This window comes from Musca autumnalis, unplaced genomic scaffold (assembly GCF_047663935.1).
Source record: "Musca autumnalis isolate F117 unplaced genomic scaffold, ASM4766393v1 scaffold_1, whole genome shotgun sequence".
In the NCBI taxonomy this organism is placed as follows: domain Eukaryota; kingdom Metazoa; phylum Arthropoda; class Insecta; order Diptera; family Muscidae; genus Musca; species Musca autumnalis.
Genome location: NW_027411644.1, coordinates 270,253,174 through 270,272,545, shown reverse-complemented (window position 1 = coordinate 270,272,545; position 19,372 = coordinate 270,253,174). Strand labels below are relative to the sequence as shown.

The 19,372-nt window shown below is 37.3% G+C and overlaps 2 non-coding genes across 2 annotated transcripts; both read left to right on the top strand.

Annotated features, from left to right (window-relative positions):
- Positions 1-12,783: 12,783 nt before the first annotated feature.
- Positions 12,784-12,856, top strand: TRNAF-GAA (transfer RNA phenylalanine (anticodon GAA)). The gene has a single exon. It is a non-coding gene; the product is annotated as a tRNA-Phe (tRNA).
- Positions 12,857-13,392: 536 nt separating this feature from the next.
- TRNAF-GAA (transfer RNA phenylalanine (anticodon GAA)) lies at positions 13,393-13,465 on the top strand. The gene has a single exon. It is a non-coding gene; the product is annotated as a tRNA-Phe (tRNA).
- The last annotated feature ends 5,907 nt before the right edge of the window (positions 13,466-19,372 follow it).

Here is a 19,372-nt window from a genome sequence, read left to right as displayed (position 1 = left end):
CGTTTCTAAGACCGATTCTGTGAAAAAAGTTCCCGCACCGGCCGTGATTACTAAAACCCTTTTGATATTTTTTCTACCTAACATTTTAAATTTGCTTTGTTTGAATAAATATTTATAGAAAAAATACAATTCTCAAAGGCAAAGTCAACAAAAACAGCCTGTAACTTTCGCGAATTAGTTGCAAATGACTCCATATTCTCTTGTCGAATAGGTTAAAAAAATAGAAACATAAAATTCACGAGTTTATAAAGAAAAATCTAAAATTGCAATAGTGTCAAAAAATCCTAATATGGTCCGAAATGGCGCGATTTTAGAACAAATTGGTCCAGAACGCTTTGATAATGATTTTAAATTAGATTACAAAAAAATAAAAATTTTAATGAAAAGCAAATATATTGTTATGACAGATTAAATTAAAAAATGCATTACAGAACTTCAATGCATTTGGTGCGGAAACTTTTTTCGCGGTAGAGAAAAATTGACACCGTATTTCATAATAGTTTTTCATGCTCTACACGGCTATGTGGTGGTATTTTTGATATTTGCAAAAAAGTGCAAAAAGTTATATCCCTAATGTACATATCTTCAAACAAAAAAAACACTTTACAAAAATGGATACTACCCGTGGTAATGTATGGTTCCGCAGCTTGGGTACTTGCGCAAGCTGATAAGACAGTGTTTGGTGTGTTTAAGAGAACATTTTTTCGAAAGATCTATGTATGGTCCAATATGAATTGACGTTGAATATATACGTCGTATGAACCACGAGCTGTATCGGCTATAAAACGACATCAGTATGGTTAAAGGTATCGAGATACAACGATATCATAAGAATGAGCAAGGGTGAACCTCATAAAAAGGCTATTAATACGGGCCGCATGGTGGTGCACGCAGGACTCGAGTAAACAAGGCTTCGATCGAGTAAACAAATGAAAGACGGGATCGAAAAACAAGATATACAAAATTGGATAAATGAAAATATTTTCTTAAATCGGCTTATAGAACAAAGGTTCCTTAGAGACCCAACTAAGTAAGTAAGAACGTATTGTAGAAGGTCTTCTTGATTACTGGTCACTTTTGTTGAAATACCCCCAACCAATTCCAATACAAACAAGTCACAAATCTCTTTCGCCACATCAATGCTTATTCCTAGGAAAAGTAGAATCTGCTAACTGAACAATATCATTTTATTTATTTTATTTAATTTATTTCAAACGACGAGAAACTGAAGTTTTATACCCATTGATAATCCGAAATACCATGTTACAGCCACTTCAGAAGAAAGATCATTTAAACGATTTCACATCGGGCGGTATCGTTTACCTTCTAATCTGAGAACCACGAATCGAAAACTAAACAGAGAATTTTAACCATTTTGATTAAATATTGTGGTATTTAAAAATTTTTTGTCTAATAACCACTCAGAAATGATTGGAATTTAGAATTTAGTCCTCCTTGGGGCTACAAAACTTTCCCCCAGAAGCATGCCCTTAATTGTTAAACAATAATCACATACATATGTTTGGGTGTATATGCAAATGAATTTTAAACAAGAACAAATTTGAATTGAATGGAAACAAGCAGAATATATAATTGCACTGCTCCAGAACCTGGTTTCGCCGTTGGTTTAGGTAGCTCATCAGACATATCGGGTGGAGTGGCTTCTATGCAAATGAACTTTAATTTCAATCTGTATGTTTTCTATGACAAACGCTTTTTAGCGCAGCCTTTGGAAGTTATGAGTTTGGATTAGAACGCTAACACGTCGTGATAACATTTTTCTTATGTTTTTCGACGACGTGGGTTCAAAAACAAAATCTCAGCTTTGGTTGGCGACCTTCCAAAAGCAAAGCCTGACTGTGAAAGTAGAAAATCCCTCCTTTACAGTAATGTAAAGTAGGTTGGCGTAGGTGGTCAAACAACGTAGATATGGCAATAGCCGTTAATATATCAAATTTTTCGCAATCGCGCTATAGGTTGCAATTGTGAATGGATCTCCACGAAATTTTGGGGATAAATGGGGATCCCACAGAGGAAGAAGCCTATTGAGTTTGGTAATAGTTGGATAATATTCATGGGTTGGAATGGGAAAAAACTTATTTGGAGAAAATTCAACGTTTTATTTTTATGCGAATAGCTCCGGTTTTAGTACGAGGAAAGTCCGTCAATGGAAGAAGAAAAGGTCTCCTTCACATTGATTGGCGTAGGTGGTGAAAGGAAGGAAATACCCGATAATACCCGTTTTCCTATATACATTTTACACGCTACATGTTGCAATTTTCATCGGAGTGAAATTTTGGGGGTTGTTGGGGGTCCCAGAAAGGAAGACGGCTATTGATTTTGGTAATGGCCGGATAATAGTCAGGAGTCGGAATTGAAAAAAACGTACATGTGTGGAGGAAACAACGTTTTATTCTTAGGCTAATATCTCAGTTTCAAAAAGGTTTGTTCCAAAAGCAAAGCCCATCAATGGAAGAAAATCACCTTTACAATGCGGATAGCTCTGCTTGTTGGTATTGATGGTAAAATATCAAAGTTATTACAAAATGCACTGAGCTATCACAATTCCCAATTCCATTGCAATAGTATGATGCCAGTTCTGTGATAGCTTTATTTTAACTGTGATTTTATTTATTTATACATTTATTTATTATTTATTTTTTTATTAATAATGTGTCGTGTAGTATAGTTTTTAATAATAATAAGTAAAAATAAAAATTATATTTATATGAAATATCCAAAATAAACACAAGCTCTTAAGAAAATTTTGAAAAAAGCCAACGAAACGTTGAGCGCAATATGAAATAAAATTCGTTTTATTGTCATAACTAAACACTGACCAAAAAGCCCGTCAAAGATCTACTTATATTGCATTGAAATTGGTCAACAATCAAATATCCCAATTTTAACCCACCTAGCGCCGAAAATTGCTTGCGTTAAGCATTTTTAAAAAAAAATAAGTTTTTCCTCTAAAACTTACAGTTTTCCTGTAATTGGGTCTTCTTTTAAAAATGCCGAAAACTTGGAAGGGTAATATCTGTGTATTCTTACATGACAATCCCTTAGTTTTTGATGAAGAAAATACTCCTACTATATTCCTAACAAATCCCTGACTTTATATGAATGTAACATTTAGGATTAAATTTTTAAACATTTTTAAATTTTTCTTCAAAAGTCGAACATTACAAGATGTCGATTTTTCTGAATTGTTTGCGTTTTAGGCCAATTGCGTGGAAATGCATGGACCAAATGGACAACACTATAAGAAAATGCAAAATATACCCGAGTTTTGCGTCAATTTTCGCAATCATTTTTGGTGGCGTTTAAACGACCTTTGCTCATTTGTTTTTTAAATATATATTTTAAAATTCTGTTTCGCAAAGGAAAGATTATTAGGTTGTTCAAAATGCCCACCAACATATATGAAGATCGGACAATTCGTTTTCGAGCTACCGCAAAACGCTTTTACACATAAAGAGTTTCGCAGGAAACCATTTACCATAAAAGTATGCAATATTTTTCAACAAGAAAAAATCCAAAAGTAGTTTAACATGTGCTCTTTCAAATGAAAAAAATATGTATTTAAACAAGTAAAAAAGTATCAGTCGGCTTTGCCGACAGATATCTACCCTCAGTCTATGTGAATTGAAACTTTCATCTTCGGACAGATCGAATGTATTTAGGTTTTTTTCAGAATTTTTGACCCTTTTTGGACATTTGAACTTACCGAAAAAAATGTGGATTAGGATTAAAGTTAAAAAATGTTGCGAAGGAGGTACTTAAAGGAAAGGATCGACATAGTCCATTATGGAAGTGGATCTTATTTTGGGAATCGTATCTTTTCGATAAATATCGCGGTCAGTTCAGTGGGTCATCTTATGGACCATTATGTCAGGAAGCATGGACTTGTCCACGGAAAATATAATCGCTGTAAACAGGACCACAACGAAGAGCATCGGTATACATTTCCAAAGCATCTTCGAACAGACCTTAAACTTCACTTAGACACAAATGTTGAACTTTTTGGGGGAGGTACCTTATGATACCTCCAGTTTAGAAGTTAAAATATGTTTGGACCAAATTTGTTCAAGAGATATCGGAATTTGTGGACCGGTATCTTTGAACTTAAACTATAAAAAAAAACCAGTAAGGAAAGGATCATAGTCGGGCGGGGCCGACTATATGATACCCTACACCACTGCGAAAATGTAAAATATATATAGGAGATATATATCAATCTGAACTGATTTCTATACAATGTGGTACACTTATTACTAGACAAAATTCCGTCACACATTCCAAATTTCATCAAAATTGGACAGATATAGCGTGTTTTGTGCAGCAAATACGTGAAATCGGGCGAAAATATATATGGAAGCTATATCCAAGTCTGAACCGATTTCAATATAATATGAAATACTTATTTCTAGATCGAATTCAGTCACACATCCCAAAATTTGATCAAAATCAGACCTATATAGCGTGTTTGGTGCAGCAACTACGTCAAATCGGACAAAAATATATATGGGAGCTATATCCAAGTCTGAACCGATTTCAAAATAATTTGGCATACTTATTTCTATATCGAATTCAGTCACACATCCCAAATTTCATCAAAATCGGACCTATATAGCGCGTTTGGTGCAGCAGATACGTCAAATCGGCCGAAAAAATATATGGGAGCTATATGCAAATCTGAACCGATTTTCGCCAAAAGCAATAGCGTTCTTTCTATGGCTGAAAAAATTATATACCCCAATTTTCAGCTGAATCGGACAAAAAATGCGACCTGTACGTTGCGAACAAAAATACATTGACAGACGGACGGACATGCATAATAGACTCAGAAAGTGATTATAGGTATATCCCCAAAAAGAACTATGGGTCTATTTCGTTTCCTTTTGTATGTTACATACAAATGCACAAAGACATAATACCCCCTACCAGAGTGTGGTGTAGGGTATAAAAATATAACGAAGGCCAACTTTTGGACCAAATCAGTTGATAAGCTCGAGGGTTATCGTGCTCTCCAGCCACTGCATATGTTGCCATGGAGACTTTTTACACCATTCGGGCCGTTTTGTCATGAAGTATAGGCTTGCCCCTTTTACCATCGTAATTGAGGCGGCGAAATCGAGTTGCTTCAACAAAAATCAAAGTGATTTAAGAGCAGGTCTTAAAGTGAACTTATACGAAATTTTGTGTGATAAGTACCGGAAGGAGTGGACAAATATAGTCCATATTTTAATCTGATCTATATCTGGTAGATATTTTAGGATGTGTAAAGTATGACCGAAATCGGTCATTCTCTTCAAAAGTTATAGTGCGAACAATTTTTCCGAACATTTTTGAACTTTTGTGGGGGAGGTACCTGAAAGAGTGGACCGATATGGCTTATCTTCAAACATAAACTATGTTTGGACAAAATATTGCAAAGGCCAATATCGCCAATATTGCGAAAGCCAATCGGTTGATCCGTTCGTGAGTTATCTTGCGCTCGCTCCATCCAGTACTCAAGGTGTCATAGGGGTTTTTTCCACCTTTCAGGCTATGGACTTGCCTCTGATACAACTTGTACCGTATAATGGGTGGCATAGAATACAAGTTGTTACCTCAAAAATCAATGCGATTCGAGAGCAGGTCCTAAACTGAACTTTTCCGAAACTTTGTGTGAGAGGTACCCGAAGGAGTGGGCCGATTGAGTCCATACTAGAAACTCATCTAAGTCTGGTAGAAATTTTACGATGTGCAAAGTATGGACCAAATCAGTTACTCCTTTTAAGAGTTATCGTGCGCAAAAATTCTCCGAACATTTTCGAACTTTTATGGGGGAGGTACCGGAAGGAGTGGACCAAATCGGTCCCATCTTTGAACTTAAACTACAAGGTGGCGCAAAAGAAATCCTCCTATCAGAAAATGCTATAATTTTTGCGATTGGCCCCTAATGTGAATTCTGTTTTGACATTTGTGTAGTAAACACATGCGAAATACACGTCGATAAACAATGTTACGCTACACTGCTCCAGAATGCGGAATATTGGTGACTACTTATTTGACCAATAACACTACTCAACAAAATTGAAAAAGTTGAATGTTTCAGACGAAGTTGCAGTTGATTCTAGATGAAATCGGCGAGTTATTTTCAAATCCGGTGCCGGTTTTTCTCCATCAGCTCTTGTTTTTGAGATATAGCTCAAAATCGGTTTTTACGAGTTTAACCCAGACTTTCGTTATTTTCGGATACAAACAAATATTTTTTATGGGTTTTTCGACATTAATATATTAAGGAGATGTTGTACGCTCGATACAAATCGTTTTTGAAATAGTTATGGTGAGTATATATCAAAAAATATAGAAAATATACGACGGACCTTGTAAAAATTGCTTATTTTGAGTACTTTAAGCTATAATTACGTCATCGGGGGAAGTCATAGGATCTTCATATGGCAATGCGGAAATGCTTAGGGTGTCTACTATATAGTCCAGTATTCAAATATATAATATAAAGTTCATGCCGCCCATGATTCGACCATAACTTAAAAAATCATCATGAAGACTGTCATTGAAAAGTAAATGGCTTATGTGGTAATGATATCACTGGTAAATTATTTCCCTTTAGCAGTCTTCATGGCGATTTTTAGGTTATGGCCGAATCATGGGGGCTATGCACTTTATATTATACATTTGAATACTGGATTATATAGTAGACACCCTAAGCATATCCGGAGTACCATATGAAGATCCTATGACTTCTCCCGATGACGTAATTACAGTTTAAAGTACTCAAAATATGCAATTTTTACAAGGTCCGTCGTATATTTTCTATATTTTTTTCATATATACTCACCATAACTATTTCAAAAACGATTTGTATCGAGCGTACAACATCTCCTTAATATATTAATGTCGAAAAACCCACAAAAAATATTTGTTTGTATCCGAAAATAACGAAAGTCTGGGTTAAACTCGTAAAAACCGATTTTGAGCTATATCTCAAAAACAAGAGCTGATGGAGAAAAACCGGGACCGGATTTGAAAATAAGTCGCTGATTTTATCTAGAAACAAATGCAACTTCGGTTGAAACAAAAGTCCTGTTGACCAGTGTAATCGGTCGGTGACTTTGGCACAACGTGAATTTCGTCGCTTAGCCGCTCGCTTCGAAGAGACTGACACAACACGAGATGCTGCCAGGCATGGCAGACCCCGGAGTATCCGTTCTGCAGAGAATATTGCTGCTGTAGCCGAGGATGTCATGGAAGCGCCTTCGACATAGACCAGACGACGTGCCACGCAAATGGACATCAGTTGACGGTCTTTACAGCGAATTTTGGTACGATATTTGAAGATGTTTCCGTACAAAGTCCAGACGGTGCATCAGCTGTTAAACGCTGACCGCCAATCGCGTCTAACATACGATCAATCCATCCTTAATCACCACCAAGAGGAAGTTGATTTTTCATCAAAAATAATCATGAGTGATGAGGCACTCCAGACTTCTTTTTGTGGGGCTTTTTGAAGTCGAGGGTTTATGTCAACAAGCCTCCGACTCTTTCAGCTCTTAAAGACAATATCCGCCAAGAATGTTAGGACCTATCGCCGGAAGTTTTGGCCAAAGTGATGTAAAATACCATAAAAAGGCATGACAATAATGACAATAAACTGTGGCGGCGGGCTTTTATCTGATATCATATTCTCGACTTGATGTAAAAAAATTAAAAGACCAAATAAAAATAATCCACAAGATAAATCAAAGTTTTTCATTTTTTTAAATTACAGCGAAAAAACTTCGGAAGATTACTTTTGCGCCATCTTGTATGTTTGGACAAAATACTACGAAAGCCAAATTTTGCACAAAATCGGTTCATCCGTTCGAGAGAGTGCCCACCAGCCAGTCAGACAGAAAGACGACTCAAAATTGTCTGAAACGGATTTCGTCCAAACATACTTGGAGTCTAAAACCATTATGTATTTCGATGAGGCATAAATGCGGAGGGTATAAAAATGTTGGCACAAACCAGCTGCAAATACCTCTAAATTAGCAACATTGTTTCTGCTATTTAGGCCTCCATATAGCAAAACAAATTCAATGCATTCTGGTTAAGACAAAATTGCATTAAAGAGCTTTTAGAGAATAAATGAGCTTTTGTCTCACTAGAATTACATCTCATGTCTCAGATGATTTCCCCTTTGCGTATCCAGTAGTAGGAAGTGTTTGATTAGAGGGTTGGCTGACTGACTGGCTGGTAGTTTGGCTAGAAAAATTGCATTTTCCTCATTGGCAAAGTAAAACGAATCGGATATGCGACAGCTTCTAAAAATAGTAAGCTTTTTTACTATTGCCAATTACAAAGTATTTAAACAGTAGTAGTTTGTCTGTATGTAAGTTTAGTTGCCTGTCTGGCTGGTTGTCTAACATTTACTTTTCGTGAGATTGCAATTTTTGTTCAGCCGTCCGTGTATGTTTTGTTGTGTGCCATAAAGCGGTTGTCATCGAACAAATGTGAAGTTCAGGGAAATCTTCTAATCAAATGCTTTTTGGTTGTGAATGTGTTTAACTGTGTGCTTGCTTAGCGATTTTCAGGCAATTGATATTATTTATAACTTTGTTGCTCTATGAAGGTTAGCCGGAAAGCTTTGAGTATGAGTTGTTTTTTTTTTTTTTTTGTTAAAACACCCATATGTATGCATTTACAAATGTAAAGTTAATGCATATTTTTGAAGGGGATAATTTCAAATAGAGGAAGTTTTTAATAATGATTTATAATATTTTAAACAGATAATGTAATTTCTCAAAAAATTAAAATGTGTAATCAACGGTAATTCCTTTAGACCCAAAGAACTAAAAATTAAAAAATAATTTATGGTTTAAAAGAACATGTCTTGATTCGATCTATCGAAGAAGCTCAATACTTTGATACCCTACTTGTTAATTCTTCCAAATCAAAGAGACTGAGAAAAAGAAACTGTTATTCATTTATTTCCATTAAACTTTACATATTTTGAACCAAATACAATTTGCAAGCAATTAACACAACACTAAAATTAAATGAAATAAAAATTCCCAGATTTCTCCCATGAGAGCCCGCCAGCAGTTCATAAAGCTCAACATTTTGTTATTTTTAAATTATGGAGATTTTGGGACGGACAATCGTTAATTAAATTATCGTCGATTTTTTGAAAACGATCGCCTCTACAGCCAGAAGCGGCCAGATATCGAAAAAAGAAACAAACACCAACAACACCTTAACATCCAAAATCATTAACAGTCATAGCTTCCCCAACCAGTCGTCATTATCATCATCATCATCATAAACGAATATGACAATTGTTTGTTACTTGAAGAAGCCAACACGACATGCCGCCAGCTAGCCAGCAACACTGCTGTTCAAATTGCCCCGTTATAAAAAAGGGGGAGTGAATAAGTGCCAAACAAGTGTGAGTAGGAAAAGTTAGTAGGCTTACGCTGCACACGATCATGTCTCTACAGACCTCCCCACCACCATCTTCACCCGCTCCAAATCGGTGGACACAATCTTCAAATCAAACTACGAGGAACAAGCGGTAGTTAGTAGAAGAAGAAGCTTTACGCTGGTGTCTGTCGTCTATACAGTTATGGTAACTGCCAGAAATAACGACGATGAAGACGACAACGAACGATCGACGACGACAAGTCCATAATATTAACAAAAATATTTTTGAAGGTTGTTAACCTTTTACCTACTTTTCCCTCCACAACAAAAACTATAAAAACGGCAACAACAACAATTACAATAAAACAAATGGTGGGGCTGGAAGGCAGGCAGGCGTACAGATATGTATGTATTTTGGATTTTAAGTATGTCTGATGTTGTACAAATGAGTGTGCCAGCAGTGTGCATGAATGAATTGAGCTATCGATCGATCCCATCCCATGGATCGATTAATCGAATGAATATGGCGGTGAATGTTTTTATGTGTTTCTTTTTTTTGGCAGATTGACAGACTGACTGACTGGCCGGCCATTCATTCAGTGGAAAAAGTTTCCATTTTTTATTATAAATTCATCGAATACTTAAATTGAGTCAAGTTTTTCCTCTGATGTACAGTAACGTTTCCGAAAAATATGATTACTAGAATTAATGCTTTCTTTATGAGTGGTACTTACATTTATACACTGCTGCTTAATTGCATAGGACCAAATGCATATTTTGTGAAAGATTACTGAAACGAATAAACTTGTGAATATTTATTAGTGTGGGAAAATACAACTCAACTTTAAAGTTATTTGTAAAATAACAAGTAAAAAAGTATCAGTCGGCTTTTCCGACAGAGATATACCCTCAGCCTATGTGAAATGAAAGTTTCTTCTACGGACAGATCGAATGTATTTAGGATCTTTTCTGAATGTTGTGGCACTTTTTGAACATTTGAACTTACAGACAAAAATGTGGATTAGGATTAAAGTTTAAAAGGGCTGTGGCGGAAGTACTTGAAGGAATGGACCGACATAGTCCATTATGAAAGTGGATCTTATTTTGGGGGTCATACCTTTTCGAATGATATCGCACCCACTAGTTATTTCAGTGGGTCATCGTATAACATTTAGCCTAGTATGCCAGGAAGCATGAACTTGTCCACTGAAAATATAATACCGTTCTAAACAAGACCACAACGAATAGCATCGGTATACATTTCTTCCAACAGACCCTAAACTGCACTTAGAAACAATTGTTTAACTTTTGCGCCAATATGCGCCATTTTAGAATTTAAACTAAATTTCGACAAAATATTAGAAGATCTAAAGTTTACACCAAATTGGTTACCCCGTTCAAGAAAGTGTATCGTGCATACCATTTTAGTGACATTTTTTAAATTTTGGGGGGGGGAAGTACTGGAAGTTGTGGTATTGCGGTATTGCCCATTTTCGAACTGAAACTAAGTTTGCACAAAATATGATGAAGGCCAAATTTCGGACCAAATCGGTCGAATAGTTCGAGTGCTATAGTGCGCTCCAGTCACTACACATGGTGCCATAGGGGCTATTTTCTCGGGAAGTATTTATTTTTGGGCTATTTTCTCGGGAAGTATTTACCTGTCCCTGAAAAAGCTTGTACCCTCGTAAAGAGAGTCAGTGAACGCAGTTTGCTTCAACAGAAATCAAAGTGATTCATGAGCAGGTCTTATAGTGAAGTTATCCGAAATTTTATGTGGGAGTTACCGGAGTTAGTAGACAAATATAGTCCATATTCGAACCTGATCTATACCTAGTAGATATATTAGGATGTGTAAAGTATGGACCAAATCGGTCAATCCCTTCAAGAGTTATCGTGCGCACAATTTTTCCGAACATTTTTGAACTTATGTGTGGGAGGTACCAGAAGAAGTGGACCGATATGGCTTAACTTCGAACTTAAACTAAGTTTGGACAAATATTACGACGGCCAAATGTTGGATCGAATCGGCAGATCCGTTCGAGAGTCATCTTGCGCTCCAACAACTACACACGGAGTTATAGGTGTTTTTTTTGGAACTTTCAGGTTATTTTGTCAGGAAGTATAGGTTTGCCCCTGATGAAACATGTTCCGTCGTATGGGGGGCAGTGAATACCAGCTGTTAAAACAAAAATCAGCGATTCGAGAGCTGGTCCTAAACTAAACTTTTCCGAAATTTTGTGTGGGAGGTACCCGAAGGAGTGGACCGATTGAGTCCATATATTCATCTAAGTCTGGTAGAAATTTCAGGATGTGCAAAGTATGGACTAAATCGTATTCTACCTCATAGAGTTATCATGCGCACAAATTTTCGAACTTTTGTGAGGGAGGTACCTGAAGGAGTGGACCGATATGGCCCATCTTCGAACTTAAACTAAGTTTAGGCAAAATATTACGATAGCCAAAATTTGGTCCAAACGGTTGATCCGTTCGAGAATTATCGTGTGCACAAGCCAGACAGACGGACCGACATTGCTAAATCGACTCCAAATTGTCTGTAACGGCTTTCATCCAAACATACTTGGGGTCTAAAACCATTATTTCGATGAGGCAAATTTTGCCTGTATGAAAATGTATATACCCTCGTTAGCATAAATGCTAAGGGTATAAAAAAAAGTAAGAAAAGCGTTAAGTTCAGCCGGGTCTAACTCTGTATATCCTCCACCACGAACTGTACGTTTAGTACTTTATGCAAGTACTAAACTCTTCCTTTTACTGTATGGGTTGGAAATATGTATATCCCAAATGATATCAAAACAGCTCATTTGAGCGTCATCGTTGTTCTTTCGAAAACATGGACCAATATGAACAATTTTCCGAATTAAGCGAAATACATAAAATTGGGCAATACCGGCTAGACCTAATCCTGAATATTTTGGATTTGGATAGTTAGAGAACATTGGGAGCGCCGTTCTATGGAGGCTGTATAATTTCTGGAGGAAAGTTTTGTAAGTCCAGCGAAGACTAAATACGAAAATTCAGTTATTCCGGTTGGATGTACCCGATGGGGTGGAATGATATAGCCCATCTTCCAATTTAAACTAAGTTTGGGCAAAATATTACGTAGTGCAAACTTTGCATACCAGCCAGACAGTCTGTCATGGCTAAATCGACTCCAAATTATATGAAACGAATTTCGTCCAAACATAATTGGGGTTTAAAATCATTTTTTCGATGAGACTTATTATTGTCGTATATTAAGCCTAAAGGCTGAGGGTATAAATGCGGCTTAGCTACTGATAATATATTCGCTTTATGATAATATTCCATCACTTCTAATCGGTGCATCACCTTTCCTTGGAAAATATATGCGCCGAAATAGCTCAGTTGGGAGAGCGTTAGACTGAAGATCTAAAGGTCCCCGGTTCAATCCCGGGTTTCGGCAAATTCAGTTTTATACCTTCAAACCTTTGACATTTTTAATTAACTTCTCGATCTGCACGAATAAACGTATTGGTTCAAAGACTCTTCCAAAAATAATACTCCAAGACATAACAATTGGTATTAGTGTTTTATAGAGAGTAACTTATGTCAAATGACACAGCGTGATTTTTTGTCATTTACATCCAAATCCACATATCAAATTTTCAACCTGGATTTTTCTTTTGCATTTATAGCTTTTGTTCTGATATGCAGTTTTAAAAATTTTCTTCGAAAAACAAACGTAAAGTTTTATTTTTCTGTTGTATTTAAGGAGATGTGTCTTCCAATTGCTGTGGTTATTAGCAATATAGGGTATGGTAAATCGTAATTACTTTAAAACTAAGAATATATAGGTTTTACAAAACTATAAAGTATTGAATGCCGACTAGGATAGAAATAAGACAATGGCTTTATAATATTATTCCCTTACCTTTACAGATGGCATTTACTTTTTGCAATATTCTCGGTAATTGTGCAATATATCCTGGAAAAATATAAGCCGAAATAGCTCAGTTGGGAGAGCGTTAGACTGAAGATCTAAAGGTCCCCGGTTCAATCCCGGGTTTCGGCAAGTCTATTATTTATATTTACTTAAGTGGGTATAATAGAAAGTTTGTCTTTAAAGCCGCTATCATCAGCAACGACTTCAAAACGCATAATAGTTCAACCACACACATTTTGACAGTCACAGAAGGTTTTCATCAAATTTTCTTCATTAAACGGCACTTCGACCGTTTCATGTTTTCAGCAGTTTTTTAGAGATCCCTACAAACAAGTTAGTTTGTAGGTCCCTACAAGCAGCGACATGAAGTCTTTCAAAAACAGATACGCTTGTAAACATTACGAAAAGTTTGATATAAAATATAAAATACATAATTTGAGAACATTTTTGCGGTAAAACACGGTAAGAAAATTCTAATGGAGTATTGTTAGAGTGTATGCCGAACGAATGATCGAATAATCGAAAAACCGATTATTGTTTTTCAAATCTTATACGATTATAAACGATTTGTAGTCGTTAATGAAAAATCAAAAGTCCACTTCTAGAAGAAGTTTTATACGAAACCCGAATAATCGGGAAACCGATACGACGCTAGCGTAGTGGTTTCAATCTGTAGAAGCGTTTGTTGTTGTGAATAAATTGTATAAAAACGTAAAGAAAAATTTTCACATCTTGAAGAATTTTCGAACAAAATAGTTGTTGTTGTGCTACTTACGTGACCTGGTAGGTAAATAGATCTTGGATATGACAAATTAACAATAACCAATTAAAATGGTCGAGATCGGCTTGTTTTCAACTGAGAGTGAAATAAAGTGATTTTTTATTATATGATAGGCTCACAGTTTAAACTGAGTTCGGAATATGTTAGAAAATCTATACCCTTGGGAAATCAAAATCAAAAGATTCGTACTACTCGAAAAATCCTACTCAAAGTTTAAATGATGCACCGCATAAACTAGGTAAATAAGAGCAATTTGAAGGGAAGATTTGTCAAAACTTACTTACTTAATTAGCTGGCCCATTACATTCCTCTCTATTTGCTGCTTCGCACTCTGAATACCGCGCCTTTTCATCTCATCATCCACTTGTTTGCGCCATCTATTCCTTGGCCTGCCAATTCTGCGTGTACCGCCAAGCGGTCCGTATTTATACGCCTTTTTAGCGGGTTCATCATCGCTCATTCTTATGATATGGCCTAGCCAACGCAATCGCTGCATCTCGATACGTTTAACAATATTGATGTCGTTGTATAGCAGATACAGCTCGTGGTTCATGCGACGTCGATATTCACCGTCGACGCAGATTGGTCCGTAGATCTTCCGAAGAATTTTTCTCTCAAACACACCAAGCACTGCCATGTCTGCTTGCGCAAGTACCCAGGCTTCGGAGCCATACATCAGCACGGGTAGTATCAGTGTTTTGTAAAGCGTTATTTTTGTTTGACGAGATGTGGCTTTGTTTTTAAACTGCTTACTTAAACCAAAGTAGCATCTGTTGGCCAATAAAATTCTTCTTTTTATTTCACAACTGATGTCGTTTGTTGTGTTTACGGAGGTGCCGAGGTAGACGAAGTCTTTTACTACCTCAATATTATAGGAACCAACTTCCACAATCGGTCCGAGCTCAATGGACGCATTGCGCGTCGACACCATCAACTTGGTCTTCTCACCGTTTACCGCCAGACCCACTTTAGCAGATTCTCCTTCGACCTTCCTAAAGGTATCAGTTACTTCCTTTACTGATCGTCCCATGATGTCTATGTCATCAGCATAAGCAAGTAACATGTGACTATTGGTGTAGATTGTGCCACTTCTTTTGACGTTTGCCTCTCGTATAACCTTTTCCAGCAGGATGTTGAAAAGATCACACGAAAGGCTGTCTCCTTGTCCGAAACCTCTTTTGGTACCAAACCCTTCGGAGAGGTTCTTTCCTATTTTAACTGAGGACCTCGTGTCAGTTAAGGTCATTTTACAAAGCCGGATGAGCTTTGCGGGGATACCAAATTCAGACATTGCTTGGAATACCTTTGAACGTAGCGGGCTGTCGAAGGCTGCTTTATAATCGACAAAAAGGTGGTAGGTGCCGATCTGCATCTCTTGGGTCTTCTCCAGGATTTGCCGCAGGGTAAATATCTGGTCAATGGTGGACTTGTCAGGTCTAAAGCCGCATTGTTATGGTCCAATTATCTCGTTGACCATAGGCTTTAGTCGTTCGCACAATATCCCTGACACGATCTTGTAGGCAATAGGGAGTAGACTTATGCCCCTATAGTTAGAGCATACAGTCTTATCTCCCTTCACGTGGACGGGGCACAGGATACTCAGGTTCCAATCGTCGGGTACTCGTTTTTCCTGCCAGATGGTGCTAACTAGCTGATGAATACACCTTATCAGCGTGTCGCCTCCGGTTTTGAAGCCGATTTATTGCTGTTTTTACCTCAACTTGGCTGGGCGGTATACATTCAATACCATCTTCTGGGATTGGAACCGTGGTATCTTCGTCGTCTTCACTGCTATTGGATACCAACAGGTTTGAAAAATTTTCTTTCCATATCCTGAGTAAACTATCTGTATAAGTTACCAAATTACCTTGCTGGTCTCTACAGGAGGATGTGCCTGTACCAAAGCCATCAGTTTGATGCTTGATTCTTTGGTAGAATTTTCGGACTTCATTCTGGCTGTACATTTCGATTTTTTCACACTCCCGCTTTTCCATCTCTCTCTTTTTTCTGCGGAAAAGACGTTTCTCCTCTCTCCTTTTCTCTTTGTATCTCTCTCGTGCGCTACGCGTTGCTACGGATACTAAAGTAGCCCTATATGCCGCATTTTTCTCTTTGGTGGCAACACGACACTCCTGATCAAACCATGGATTCCTTTGTGGAGGTCTCTGGTATCCAAGTATGGATTTTGCAGGTGTTTGCATGGAGTGGGCAATGCTTTGCCATTGCGCTGATATGTTATCGGGATGAGGAGTGCTTTGATTAAGCAATTGGGCTAGTTGAGTGGAATATGCTGTGGCTATCTGTTGTGATTGCAGCTTACCGATGTCTAACTTTCGTGTTGTGTCTGTTCGTACTTTGTTTGCTACGTTTAAGCGGGTGCGTACCTTTGCTGCAACAAGGTAGTGGTTCGAATTAGTGTTTGCGCCTCGGAACGATCGTACATCCAACACGCTCGATGAATGTCTTCCATCTATCACAACATGATCAATTTGATTTCTTGTTTTCTGATCTGGAGACAGCCAGGTGCCCTTATGAATATCGAGATGATTAAATCTGGTACTGCAAACTAACATGTTTTTTGCAGCTGCAAAGTCTATCAGCCTCATACCATTGTCAGATGTTTCACTGTGGAGACTGAATTTCCCGACTGTTAGGCCAAAGATATTCTCCTTTCCAATTTTGGCATTAAAATCGCCTAGAATGATTTTAATGTCATGGGCAGGGCAACGGTCATATGTTTCTTCTAAGCGCTCGTAAAATATATCGTTGGTCTGTTCGTCCTTTTCTTCAGTGGGAGCATGAGCGCAAATAAAGCTGATGTTGAAGAATTTAGCTTTTATTCGAATTGCAGCAAGTCTTTCATTCACTGGGGTGAAGCTGGATACCAGATGTTTTAGTCTCCGACTAACTATGAATCCACAACCAAACTCATGCTTTACGTCATGGCAGCTATAATACAGTGCATCACCTTTAGGTGTTGTTGTGACGCTTTTCCCAATCCATCGTATTTCCTGTATGGCAGTAATATCGGCCTTGTACTTTTCAAGTACGTCTGCCAATGCGAAGACTGCACCTTCTCTATAAAGAGTGCGAACATTCCAGGTGCAGATTCGCAGATCATGGTCCTTAAAACGTTTGCGGGGTTCGTCAACTTTAGAGGGGTTTGTTTATCTTTTCTTTCTTTTTTTCATAGTAGGCTGTTTTTTCTAGGGGAGGGTTACTAACCCGACGCCCAAACCCAAGTTTTTAACGTTCTTATGGGTGAACGCGCGGCACATGTTAGCTCACTACCTTTAACGGGTGTTAAAGGCAGTTCCCCAGGTGGCACCACGGGGAGGTCAGTGTCCACTTGGGATGAAAGAGGGACCAAGATAAATCCTGGGCTTTGCCATGTTAAAACCGGTCAGGACCGTTGCTTGGTATCTTCCATCCCCTACGTCAAAATATTGACCTAAAATTGTTTTGAGCACCCTTTTAAGATGACATTACAAGTCCAGTGCGAACTAATTTGTCCGCGGTATAGTAGTATCTGTTATCGCAGCTTCGGCGAAAGGGGGAAGTTTTATAATTTTGCAGTGCGGGACTGCTTAATTTAGGTAGTTAGAAGGCTAAACACACCATAGAAAAAAACAATGAATAAGTGATGAAAAACAGATTATAAACGCCCTAAAATAATATCTTATGGCACAGGAATCAGCAAGCTCATAGAATAAATTCATATATTATGAAAACGATGTCTGGAGTTATGGTTGCAAAAGTCGTGTAATGCCGTAATCAAAAACATAAACTTGCGAAATACAAGATTAAAGATTAAGATTAATTATAGTAGGCCTGTACCAAATCCGTGAACTTTGTTTTCTTACGAGAATATAGGCACAGACAATTTTACTTGGGAGATTTTTTTCTATTGAAATTGTTAATATTTATCGCTTTCTGAATACAATTCCTGACACGGAAAAACCCAACAACATTTGTATGAGTCCATAAGATATGGCAATGTTGTTACACAGTACTAAGAGCGGATTTTTTAGAGCTTCTTGTATAAATCACAGGTCTGAATTTTTTTATATTCATTTATGAAAATATGGAATTGGATATTATAGACTCAATCATATAGACCTTGGTTTTGATGCTAACTAAGCACGGGACCTTGTGAATTCTGGATACATTAACACTGTCGCGAAGTTCCACAAACTGATCCACATTTTAATTTTATTGAACGTAAATGGTCTTCGCGATAACCAAATATTTAAAATCCGCTGGACCTCAATAGGGCACTTCTTGAGGTATGGACCATATAGACCCAGCAAAATGTTTGCTCCAAAGATGCAGTTAAATCATATGTACAAGTGATCTGGAAGTGCATCAAATTATGCATTTTCATGATTTTTACAAGAGCGTGACTACTGAAAGATGCACTCCATTAGCACTGCATTTTAACTATCCCTTTGGAAGCGCATTTTAACTAACCCTTTAGGGTAGAATAGGATGTACTCCAATTTGCATCCAAAGCAAGGGCTTTGGATTGAATTTAAATGCACTCTTCGGAATGTGTTTTTATGCAATTCAAACATGCAATAAAAATGCAAGCCATTGCAAACTATCCCAAAATAATAAAAAGAATTTATTGTTTGTGTAAAACAAGAATAATAAAAACTTTATTACATTAACACAGATTATGAAATTTCTTCATTAAATTCAATCGCAACTGAGTTAGTTTCGTCCGCTCTCCATTTAATCCAAACTGAAATGTTTTTGATTCATCTGCTAAAGCGAAAAGTACTCCTCCAACAGCACTTCATGAGGAAATTTTCTTCTCGTGAGTTACAGTAAAAATGTTCCCAAGTTTTGGTTGTATTTTTTTATTTTATATAAACATTTTAGAAATTGATGCACACTTTTTCTATCTTTGTAAACATTTGTAGCTGTAGGTATCTACAAATTGGCTTGCTTGCTAAGGAGCACTAACCAAGTGCTTGTAAAATGTATCGAACGGAGTGCCTTTTTCACGACTCCCTTGAACTGCATCCGGATGCAATTTAAATGTGAGAAATGGATGTCAATCGTTAGATCGCATCCAAATGCTGTTAAAATGTAAGGAATTGAAGTGCCTTTTTCACGACTCCGATTGAACTGCATCAAAACATGCCGTGAAAGAAGTAGTCTACATTGCACTACTTCCAATTTATTTTGCTGGGAGACTATTATAGACCTATTCCTTCAGCAGCTATACTAATAAGTCCATGTATCAGGCT